The sequence below is a fragment of the Antechinus flavipes genome, chromosome 3 (genome assembly GCF_016432865.1).
Source record: "Antechinus flavipes isolate AdamAnt ecotype Samford, QLD, Australia chromosome 3, AdamAnt_v2, whole genome shotgun sequence".
Taxonomy (NCBI): domain Eukaryota; kingdom Metazoa; phylum Chordata; class Mammalia; order Dasyuromorphia; family Dasyuridae; genus Antechinus; species Antechinus flavipes.
In genome coordinates, this window is record NC_067400.1 from 549,252,138 (window position 1) to 549,264,468 (window position 12,331).

Sequence of the window (12,331 nt, forward strand, 5' to 3'; positions counted from 1 at the left end):
AAAAAAAATTGCTCTCCAGAAGGACTCGGACAATTCAAGATTTACCAATAGTACACTAGTATATTTGTATCCTGACAGCTTCTTCAATTTTTGTCATTTTTCTTTTTGTCATCTGTTAATTAGTTGTGTGCAAAGTATATGTAGATCTGATGTACGTGTGAATATAGACATATGTATGTGGGTCTGTGGGTGGATGTGAATATACATGTATATCCAAATATATCTGCTTAACTGTAACTGGATTGTGAGAAGGGATGAAAGGAGAACAAAAGAATAACATAAGGGCATAAAGAAAAGATGGACACAAATATAATTTCTTCTATTCAGGTTTCTTGAAATGGAAATTTATTGCTATATATTTTGAATCTTCCCTAATCTGCTGGACACATGAGGATGTTTAGTTTCTTTTTCTGTTTTTTTCTCTTGTTTTTATTTTGTATTTATTTCAATAATTTTTTTTAAAAAATGATTTGGTTTTCTTTCCTTTTATTTTTTTGCTGTTTCTCTAATTTGTTACTTTTTTTTTCTTTTAAAAAACCCACTTCCTCTTATTTGTCATTTTGCTTTTTTGCTTTCTTCTTTTTGCTTTCACTTTTATTTGTTGGACTACATGGGAGCCACCTAACAGTGGCTGCTGGAGATCCAACCCAGAGCTGCAGAGTGGATCTCTTTTTATGAGACGATGATACAAGGAGACTGAGAGACAGTTGCTGTTGTCTGACCTCTCTGACTGAGAGGCCATTGCATTGTCTGATCTCTCTCCTTTTCCCTCTGCCTCCAATTTATCTCATTCCCAATCCGCAGTATCTGTGTCAGCAAAGGCTGCCTTGAAACTCCTTCAGATATTATGAACCACAGTTGTGGGGGCTTTCGGAGAATTGACCTGTCCCTTAACATTATTAAGCAACTTTGTTGCTTAGTTGGGGATGTTTGATTTGTTGCTTCTCTATGAAGTCCAGGGTCACTTTAGTGCTTGTGTTTGTCAAATGACACTGTTAATTCATATTATGTTTGTAGTCTACTAATCCCCTTAGATCATTTTCAGAAAAAAAAAAAGTTGCTGTCTAGTTATATCTTTCCAATCTTGTTTTTGGAAAGGGAACCAAATTAAGATTTTATACACACACACAAACATGTGTACACACACACACACACACACACACACATCCAACTCAGTATTAAATCAAGTATCCAGGACATATCTGTCAACACTCCATTGTATTCTAAGTTAATAGGCAATAATAGGCAACATTCATATGACGCTTTAAGTTTTGCAAAATAATTATGACCTCCCATTTACTATTTTTGAATGTGTCTATCCAATTAGGTCATATTCCATTTAATTACATTGTCATTTAACCTAGAAATTTTTATGTTTCTAGGGATTTCCAAATTCTGGGGGGAATTTGGACTTGAATGGAGGGAAAAAAATACATTTTTGTTTTCAATGACCTTTGATTTCCTTGGAAATCTCATGTATTTCATTTAATGCATTTAAGATATTATTCTGAGAAGAATGGCTTCATCAGATTGCCAAATGGGTTCATGACACAGAAAGAGGTTAAGAACACTGAATTCTCAACTATAGCACTCTCTCTTTCTGTAAGAACAGAATGAGATAATTTAGTAACTACTTTGTTAAAATATAGGTAAGGTGTATTTACAGCAGTCCACTGATATAGTAACAATTCTTTTCGTACTGATAAAATGGGATTTGAACTATTCTAATTTTTCATTTCACAGAATTCTAGAAAAAAAATCCGATCTAACTGAAGGAGAACTATTTTACTTGAGAGAGATAACTCTTTTACTTTTGGAATGAAGAGCCTCATGCTCACTTATCATCTCCTCCTTGACACTATCAGGAGCTATTTTGTCTTCAAAAAAATAAATATTGATCATTTAAGCCCTATAATTCCATATGATTTTAAGCAAGCATCTATTCTAAAAATATTTGTAGCTTTAGTAAGAAAAGTATCATTAAAATGAGCCTTCTGTAGTTTTTTTTTTTTTTTTGTCATTGAAGACATAGTGATTTGAGATGGTTTTAAAATGAAGATAGCCCTAGAGACTAAAATATGGCACTCTGATTATTTTTCAGTAACTTATGTTATTTTTTAGTTCTCATTCTTCTTGATTCACATTGCGAATTGCCATAAGTGAGCTAAATGGAAAAAACTGGATAGTTAATTAAATGAAGGACCCATAAGCATGGCTCAGATTCTTGTACAGAGGAGAGCAGGTAGAAAAAAAGTCCTGGAGAACAAACTTAGTTTCCATGAGACAGTCTGAATAATAAGTTGTAATATTTTCTATAAAATGTATTATTCTCTGTTGAAGTTTTCTTGGGGTCTCTGGAGCAGCCTTTGTTTCAGTTCAGTAAACACCACAAGTATATATCATTTATTGTCTCTTTCCAAGTCTTATCTCCTTTACTTGGGACTAGTTTTCTAGAGTCCTTCTGGAGTCTTGGTTTCAGTGGAGAAGCAAAGGAGGAGAGCCTGTCACCAATGTGGTGTGAGATGGGATGAATCTGTCTGAGTCCAAGGATTTGTGCTCCAGCCTTCAGCCTCCAGCCTTCTGTTCCTTTGTCTCTGAATCTCTGAATCTCCCTGGATGAGGCTTCTAGTTTATATGCTATACACTGAGTACAAACCAATCATGATTTGTTGTAGGATTAACCAGATTTAACCATTGTTTTCTCAATTCCACTTAGTTCCTTGTTTCAAGTTCTGGCCCACAACATCGCCTTGTAGGATTAAATCAATCATGTAAAATTAGATAATTATTTTCACTATCAATTCCACTGATTTAGTGACTTGTAAGAATCCTTTGTTTCAAGTTCAGAGTTCTGGCCCATAACAGTTAAGTCTTCTAGGAAAACAAAGATTTGAGTGAAAAAGAAAAGTCATTTAGTGGACATAACCCTGAAATTTTTAAAGAATATTATAGATTAAATTCTGGGACTCAGACTTATTAATAGAAAAGCCTTTGTGATTTACTACTGTCCTTCCTCACTATAGAGTCAAAATATCAGGAAAAGTGAGAATTTTCAATAGGGAACCAAATGTTCTGCTAGTGAAGTAAAATTTTACTTGGAGTATCTTTATCCGAGGTACTACACTTTATTTTACATTTTTATGATATTACTGTGTTGTTTGTACTGAAGGTGCTAAAAATGTTAAATAGAACTGGTGTTAGTGAAGTGTTGATTGTGAAAATTAATATTTTACATCCCTTTAATGGATGTTTCTTAATTTATAGTAACTAATCATTAGGGGAAATAATTCTGGGGCAGTGAATTTGAGGAACCCAGAGAAGGCTAAAGAATGGAAAATTTTTCTTGCTCACATCTGATTTTTCAGGGGTTATATTCCTTTCTTAGAGCTGACTCAAAAAAAGAATGGAATTCTTTCCACAAACCTAGAATTCTTTCCTCCCTGAACAAAAGAATTATCTCTGATATAAAAATAAGAAGAGAAAAGATAACAGAAACAAACAGACATTTATATAGTTTCCTATCACTTCCATTTTACAGTTGGAATGCCAATTATATTTAATCTAGATTTTTATTAGATTTTAATAACATCTCTCCTATGATTTCCAACATGAACTTAATTTTGAATTTTCCCCTTTTCTGAAGCACTATTTTCTAAAATGGGATCTAATAGTTTCTATTTAAAATGACATACTTTTGGTGATTCTATTGATACATCACCATGGAAACATGGTATTTTTTTTCAGAAACATTTCCTTATACCAACAAAGTAGGGGGAAAAAAAAACTCCTTAGCAAAGGAAAAACGTTTATACCACTGTCATGGGAAATTGTGACATTTTAAAACTAATATTTCAATTTCTTCCAATTAGTATGCTCTGGTGGACTATAAGGAGAATAAGTTGATCAAAGTATGGCCAACATAATATTTGTAAATTAGAGAAGATGGAATGTATTCAATTTAACTGTATGGATATCAAATTTGGTCCTTGTAATGAAGAAAAGTATAGTTGCAGATAATACTTTTTTTTCCCCTAAAACAATGTTTCTGCTTAATGTTTGAAGGGCTAGGTATTCTAATACTAAATGCATGACAGAACATTTAAATAACAGAGATATGCCCCTTAAATATAGCTAAATTATTTAAATTCTTCATGCATAGGAATTAAAAATAAAATAAAAATGTTGTATCCTAATATTTCCTGACATATTAGTAAAAAGCTATTTTTCTTGATTAGATCACAAATTGCTCAAAAAGACCCTTGTTAAGTAACAGAATAAGATGAACAGTGAAAATTGAAAAATTTCTGAAAAACAAAAAAAAATGAAAATTAGAAATGGTATGCTTTAAAAAACATTGTTTTCTCCTAAATGTACTAGCCACTTCAAAACATAAAGTGTTGATTTCCCAGGGAAATAAGAAACTTCAAATTTGTTAACTAGACTGAACCAGTCTCTGTGGTTGGCCAGAGCCAAACAGAGAAAGCCAGAGATACAAGGAATCAATCAGATGTTTAACTTCAAAGTGAAGGAAATTACTTCCAAGCACAAATGCATATTTTTTGGGGCCCTGCCTTTACTGGAGGAAAATCTCAATACTTATATATTTGGCTGTTCAGTGATACGTAGTCCTGAGAATTAGGAGTAACATCAATAATAAGTTTGGTTCAAAGTGGGACTTCATGACTGGAACTTGGGTGTTTGTCCAAGTTCAGAGAACACCTATTCTTGGTAAAAGCAACATAAAATTATGTGATTCTTACCAAAGGATGAAATCATCCAGAGGGTGAATGCAAAGGATTGTTGTTATGCCAAAGCCAGGGCACAGCTTGCTTGCTGGTTCTTAGTTCTGGGAAAATGATTGTCTCTTGATATCTTAACAAGCAATGATAAACCTATTATTGCTGTCAAAATAATGTCCCAATTTGCCCTTATTCAGATGATATATAAAAATAGTTCAATGAGGTTCTACCAGAGCCACTGTGATCCCAAGACCACAGCTTCCTCAATATAGCACTAACTAAAAGTATCAAAAGGGGAGATTTCCTTTTTAATGTCTTTAATTCTAAATGATCTTACTTGAAACAATAATAATAGTTGATCATCACAATGAAATGAAATATGGGAAATTGTTTTTGGCCTAATGGATTGGGGTACTCTTTACTCAATTTCTTTTTCAGGAAGGGAACTATTGGTTCTGGATGGGGATATATAATCCAGACTAGGTTTTGTCCTGAGGAAGTTGGCCTCTAATTCAATGTGTTAGGATTCTTTTTCTCATACTCTGAAATTTGTTAAGTTTCTCCATCCTCTGTACACAAAATCTGAGAGAAAAATTTCTTAAGAATTGGCTTATGCCAATTCATTATTTGATAAAAACTGCTGGGATAACTGGAAATTAGTATGGCAGAAATTAGGCATGGACCCACACTTAACACCATATACCAAGATAAGATCAAAATGGGTCCATGACCTAGGCATAAAGAACAAGATTATAAATAAATTAGAGGAACATAGGATAGTTTATTTCAGACTTGTGGAGGAGAAAGAAATTTGTGACCAAAGATAAACTAGAGACCATTACTGATCACAAAATAGAAAATTTTGATTATATCAAATTAAAAAGCCTTTGTACAAACAAAACCAATGCAAACAAGATTAGAAAGGAAGCAACAAACTGGGAAAACATCTTCACAGTTAAAGGTTCTGATAAAGGCCTCATTTCCAAAATATATAGAGAACTGACTCTAATTTATAAGAAATCAAGCCATTCTCCAATTGATAAATGGTCAAAGGATATGAACAGACAGTTTTTAGATGATGAAATTGAAACTATTACCACTCATATGAAAGAGTGTTCCAAATCATTATTGATCAGAGAAATGCAAATTAAAACAACTCTGAGATACCACTACACACCTGTCAGATTGGCTAAGATGACAGGAAAAAATAATGATGAATGTTGGAGGGGATGCGGGAAAACTGGGACACTAATGCATTGTTGGTGGAGTTGTGAACGAATCCAACCATTCTGGAGAGCAATCTGGAATTATGCCCAAAAAATTATCAAATTGTGCATACCCTTTGATCCAGCAGTGCTACTACAGGGCTTATACCCCAAAGAGATACTAAAGAAGGGAAAGGGACCTGTATGTGCCAAAATGTTTGTGGCAGCCCTGTTTGTAGAGCCTAGAAACTGGAAATTGAATGGATGCCCATCAATTGAAGAATGGCTGGGTAAATTGTGGTATATGAATGTTATGGAATATTATTGTTCTGTAAGGAATGACCAGCAGGATGAATACAGAGAGGCTTGGAGAGACTTACATGAACTGATGCTAAGTGAAATGAGCAGAACCAGGAGATCATTATATACTTCCACAACGATACTATATGAGGATGTATTCTGATGGAAGTGGATTTCTTTGACAAAGAGACCTAACTGAGTTTCAATTGATAAATGACGGACAGAAACAGCTACACCCAAAGAAAGAACACTGGGAAACGAACGTGAACTATTTGCATTTTTGTTTTTCTTCCTGGGTTATTTTTATCTTCTGAATCCAATTCTCCCTGTGCAACAAGAGAACTGTTTGGTTCTGCAAACATATATTGTATCTAGGATATACTGCAACATATCTAACATATAAAGGACTGCTTGCCATCTAGGGGAGGGGGTGAAGGGAGGGAGGGGAAAAATCAGAACAGAAATGAGTGCAAGAAATAATGTTGTAAAAAAATTACCTCGGCATGGATTCTGTCAATATAAAGTTATTATTAAATAAAGTAAAATTTAAAAAAAAATTTAAAAAAAAGAATTGGCTTATGCCTAAGTCTCCCAAAAAGTATAATAAAAAGATTCCTAGTATACAATTGAAATCAGATATTGAACAGGTGGGACAATTAAGTGATGAAGTATATTGAATGCTGTGCTTAGAATCAGGAAGACTCATCTTAAGAGAAAATCTGGCCTCAGATACTTATTAGTTATGTGACCCTGGATAAGTCATTGTTTATCTCAGTTTCCTCCTTTGTAAAATAAGCAGGAGAAAGGAATGAAAATCTCCTTTAGTATTTTTGCCAAGAAAATGCTAATTAGGGTCACGAAGAACTGAACATAACTGAAACAATTGGACAACAAAATGCAAGAGATAATATCTAAAATAAAGCTTTCAAATATTATTTAATTTGGTAGGTGTTATTATTATTTTAATTTTATAGATGAAGAAATTGAGATATTCAAAGGTTAAGTTATTTGCTTAGAGTAGCACAGGTAATAGGAGTCTGATTTAAATTCAGGTCTTCTGGACTGCAAGTCCAATAGACTATTCCTTATACTACTTAGCTACTTAGGTATGGATTTCTTATATACAAAAAAAAATAATAAACACAGAACACTCAGATGTATATATTCAACAGAAGCAAACAAATGTCAGTATTATTGTTATGTTTGTTTAGAAGATTGTCTCATAAAAGCATCTAAAAACAGAAATTTGCAGGATTTCTTACGCATTTTCTCTTCAACCAGAGCTCTGCACTACTGCCCTCAAAGTCCAAGTCTGCTGGGAAAATGAACCAAAGTTGGATTTCATACTCTTTTTGGTTGCCATCTTCATCAAGGGTGCTGAACTTGTTACTGGGATTTCCTTCTTGCCACTGTTCAGCTCCAACCCCTTCCCTCACCCCCCCCCCCAAAAGAAAACAAAAAAACCCAGAATCTCCAAATCTTTCAGGCTCACTATGTTGTTTCCAACATATCCATCTCAGAATATATTTGAAACTATGCTCAAAAAGTTATCAAACTGTGCATAACCTTTGGCCCAGTAGTGTTACTACTGGGTTTATATCCTAAAGAGATTTTAAAGAAGGGAAAGGGACCTGTATGTGCAAAAATGTTTGTGGCAGCCCTCTCTGTAGTGACCAGAAACTGGAAACAGAGTGGATGCCCATAAATTGGAAAATGGCTGAATAAATTGTGGTATATTAATAATATGGATTTATTGTTCTGTAAGAAATAACCAGCAGGATGATTTCAGAAAGGCCTGGAGAGACACATGAATTCATGCTGAGTGAAATGAGCAGGACCAAGAGATTACTATGATCAATTTTGATGGACATGGCCCTCTTCAGAGATGAGATGAACCAAATCAGTTCCGATAGAGCAGTAATGAATTGAAACAGTAACTCTGGGAGATGACTATGAACCACTATTTAGAATTCCCAATCCCTCTATTTTTGTCTGCCTGCATTTTTCATTTCCTTCACAGGTTAATTGTACACTATTTCAAAGTCCGATTCTTTTTGTACAGCAAAATAACTGTATGGACATATATACATATATTGTATTTAACTTATGCTTTAACCTGTTTAACATGTATTGGTCAACCTGCCATCTGGGGGAGGGGGGTGAAGGGAAGCAAAGGAAAAATTGGAACAAAGGGTTTTGCCATTGTCAATGATGAAAAATTACCCATGCATATATCTTGTAAATAAAAAGCTATAATAAAAAAAGAGTGGATTGCACTAAAAAAAAAATGTAACCAAGGAAAAAACTAAATAATTTTGAAAATCTGGGTTTTCCTGTGCTGGTGCTTTTCCTTCCCTACATCACTATCTCACCAAAATGATTCATTGTATGTTGATAAGGAGAATAGACTGGACATTTAACCTTAGAGACAAAGAAAATTGATTTGAAACAGAACCTGTGTATGTTACAATATAGGAATAGGATTGTAGGAAGAAAACAAACATTTAAGTGCCAACAATATGCACAGCACTTTACAAATATCTCGGTCCATTACACAACCCTGAAAGACGAGATGAAATCATTATCCCCATTTTACAAGGATTATTATTTTATTGATATAGGATAATTTTTCCATCAAAAAAGAATTGTATCTTTTTAGTAAAATTAAAAAAAAAAAACAGACTCTGTGGCATGAGAATTTCATTTACCTACTAGTGATACACAGCCAGTGTGTCAGCACGCCTTGAACCCAGATCTTCTGTCCCTGAGACACATTGAACCTCAGCATCTAAATGAAGCCTAATAAATATGCTTTCCAGAACTGCAAAAATCCTTGAAACTTCTCCAATTACTATAAAATTCCTTTAATGTAACACAATTTTCAGCTGAGCCTTATCTTCACAGCTTCAAGTCCAGATCAGGCAAGAGAATATCTCGATTTCATTAGGGGTTTTTTAATGTGGAGTTTTATAAGGACACATTTTCATTTGTACTTGCTTCCTATTCTCACAAGCAACTTCTACAGGTGAACTCATAGGAAATTCTTTGTTCAGCTGTCAAAACACCCTCAAAAAAGCAACCATAAAACACAAAAGGGGAAAGAAGTTTTATTTCAGCCAGGTTGGAAAAGCTAGGGAAAAAAACCCTATCATCTCTAATTTAAGCTATAAACTATGTTATATATTGGCTTTCCTATAGATTTCATTGAGAATGAGGTCAGCATATTAAGGTAAAATTCTCTTCTTTTAAGGTTTTTAACAATGAAATTGATAAGGAAAGCAGAGAGATCAAGAACCATCCATTCACTAATTAAACAAATAATTATTAAGCAAGTATCAATAAATATACTCTCTGGGGACAGAGTCAAGATGTTGAAGTAGTAAGTAGCAGTATAACAAATTTATCCCAGAATTATCCAAACAGATTTGTAAAATGCACCGGGCCAAATCCTATGGGAAGATTCACGAAAAATTCAGAGGGAGTTACTTTTCCATCCAGGTCAACATAGGGAAACAGAGAAATTTTTGGAGAGTTATGAAGTGAGTCAAGCCAGGGATATTCCAGAACAAAAGAGAAGCTGTATATACCAAGACAAGAACAGATCCCAGAACCATATCAGGAAACAATTATTATTATATATTTGTCAATCACTACCTAGTTCTGGATGGATTATAGATACAGAAAAGACTCCATAGGAAACCTATACCTAGAGGTGGCTTTCTGAGGCAGGGTTCACTGTCCCTAGGCTGTGTACGCAAAGAGAAGGAAATTCAGAAAGGAGTAGCAGCAGTGTGACTCAGATTCCAGGAGCAGAATGGGGTTTCAGTTTCAACTTGTAATCCAGTGTGAAGTCTACAGAGGAATAGTCAGAGTTAAGAACCCCAGATCAAAGGAAAGTTGCATTAGGGTCAAGCTTAACCAGGAGAACTTCCCCGTTGGCTGATAAGTATTGAGTTCTATAGCAATCTAGTGTTGCTTAAATCCAAACCAAGCCAGGAACTGGCAGAACTAATACTAGGGAGGAAATGATCAGATTTCCTCAGATCACTTTGGGAGCACTGATATCTTACCAGCCTGAGCTTTCCCTCAAGAGTTTAGAATAACACAACATTCAATTACTGAAAATGCACTAACAGGGCCAGCCTAGACCTTTCCTCCAGAAGCAAGAAGATCTTGGACCTAACATCAAGTTTGAAATCAGCAAATATGATAGGCCAAGTGAAAAAAAAAAACCAACTATAAAAGATATCACATAGCAGGGATCTTCAAGATATAGATGAAGAGAATCCAAAACATCTACAAGTAAAATCTCAAATGTAAACACAGCTTGGGTATAAATTCTTCTCCCTCCCCCCCTTTTTTTTCCATGTTCACTTTCTCTTTTTCTTCCTTCCTTTCTTCCTTCCTTTCTATTATTATATTATTATTATTATTTCCTGAGGCAATTGAGGTTAAGTGACTTGCCCAGAGTCACACAGCTAGGAAGTGTTAAGTGTCTGAGGCCAGATTTGAACTCAGGTCCTCCTGACTTCAGGGCTAGTGCTCTATCCACTGCATCAACTAGCTGCCCACACTTTCTTTTTTAAAATAATAATACCTTTTTTTTTCTTCAAAATACATGCAAAGATAGTTTTCAACACTCACCTTGCAAAACTTTGTGTTCCATATTTTCCTCTTTCTTTTCACCCTGTGTCTCCTCCCTTAGACAGCAAGTAATTCAATATAGGTTAAACATGTTCAATTCTTCTAAACATATTTCCACATTTATCATGCTGCACAAGAAAAATCAGATCAAAAAGGAAAAAAAAATGAGAATTAAAAAAACAATTAAACAACAACAAAAAATGTGAATATACTATGTTGTGGTCCACTTTCAGTTCTGACAGTTTTCTTTTTGGATGCAGATGGCTCTCTCTGTCTCAAGTCTATTGGAATTGGCCTCAATCACCTCACTGCTGAAAAGTGTCATGTCCATCAGAAATGGTCATCCCACAGTCTTCTTGTTGCTATGTGCAATGTTCTCTTGGTTCTACTAACTTCACTTAATATCGGCTCATATGTCTCTTCAGGCCTTTCTGAAATCATCCTGCTGGTCATTTCTTGTAGAACAATAATATTCCATTATATTCACATACCATAACTTATTCAGCCATTCCCCAACTGATGGGTACCTATTCAGTTTCTAGTTCCTTACTATCACAAAAAAGTGCTGCTACAAACATTTTTGCACATATGGATCCTTTCCCTTTTTTATGATCTCTTTGCTGGATCAAAGGGTATATGCACAGTTTGATAGCCCTTTGGGCACAGTTTTGAGCAAAAATGCAAATAGATTTCCTGGAAGTGGTGCAGCAAGTTTTTTTTAAGACTTTAAAATGCTTTTTATGAAGAAATGAGTTATGAAAAAAGAATTGGTAAAAAATTAACAACCCCGCGCAAGAGGCACATAATCTTATTAAAGTAACAAACTCTCTAAAAGTTAAAGGAATCAAAATAGAAGCACTTTATTTCATAAAACATGAAGAAATATTAAAATAAATTAAAAACTGAAAAAGAAGAAAAATAGAAGAAATAAGATATCTTATGGTAAAAACAACTGATTTGGAAAATGAATCAAAGAGGAAAAAATGTAATACTCATGGGAGTGCCCGAAAATTACAAACAACAAAAAAAAGAACATAGATGATATATTATCAAGAGATATTAGGACTGCCCAGATCATTAAAACCAGTACACAAAGTATAAATAGAAGGAATCCTCAAGTTCCCTCCCAAAAGAAACTTCAAAATGAAGACTTTCATTATAGCCCAAATCCAAATTTCCAGGTCAAAAATAAATTCTTGCAAAGAGCCAGATAGAAACAAATAAACAAAAAAGAAAAAAACAAAAAAAAAAACAAAAAAAAAAAAAACTAAACACACATAGTAAAGTTCACACACAATTTATAGTTGCTACTGGAAAGATGAGTAGAGTTTGGAATACAATATCTCAGAAGACAAAGGATATAGGTTTATAACCAAGAATAACTAATCCAACAATGCCCACTGTAATCATTCTGAGGGAAAAATGGATGAAATAAAGAAATTC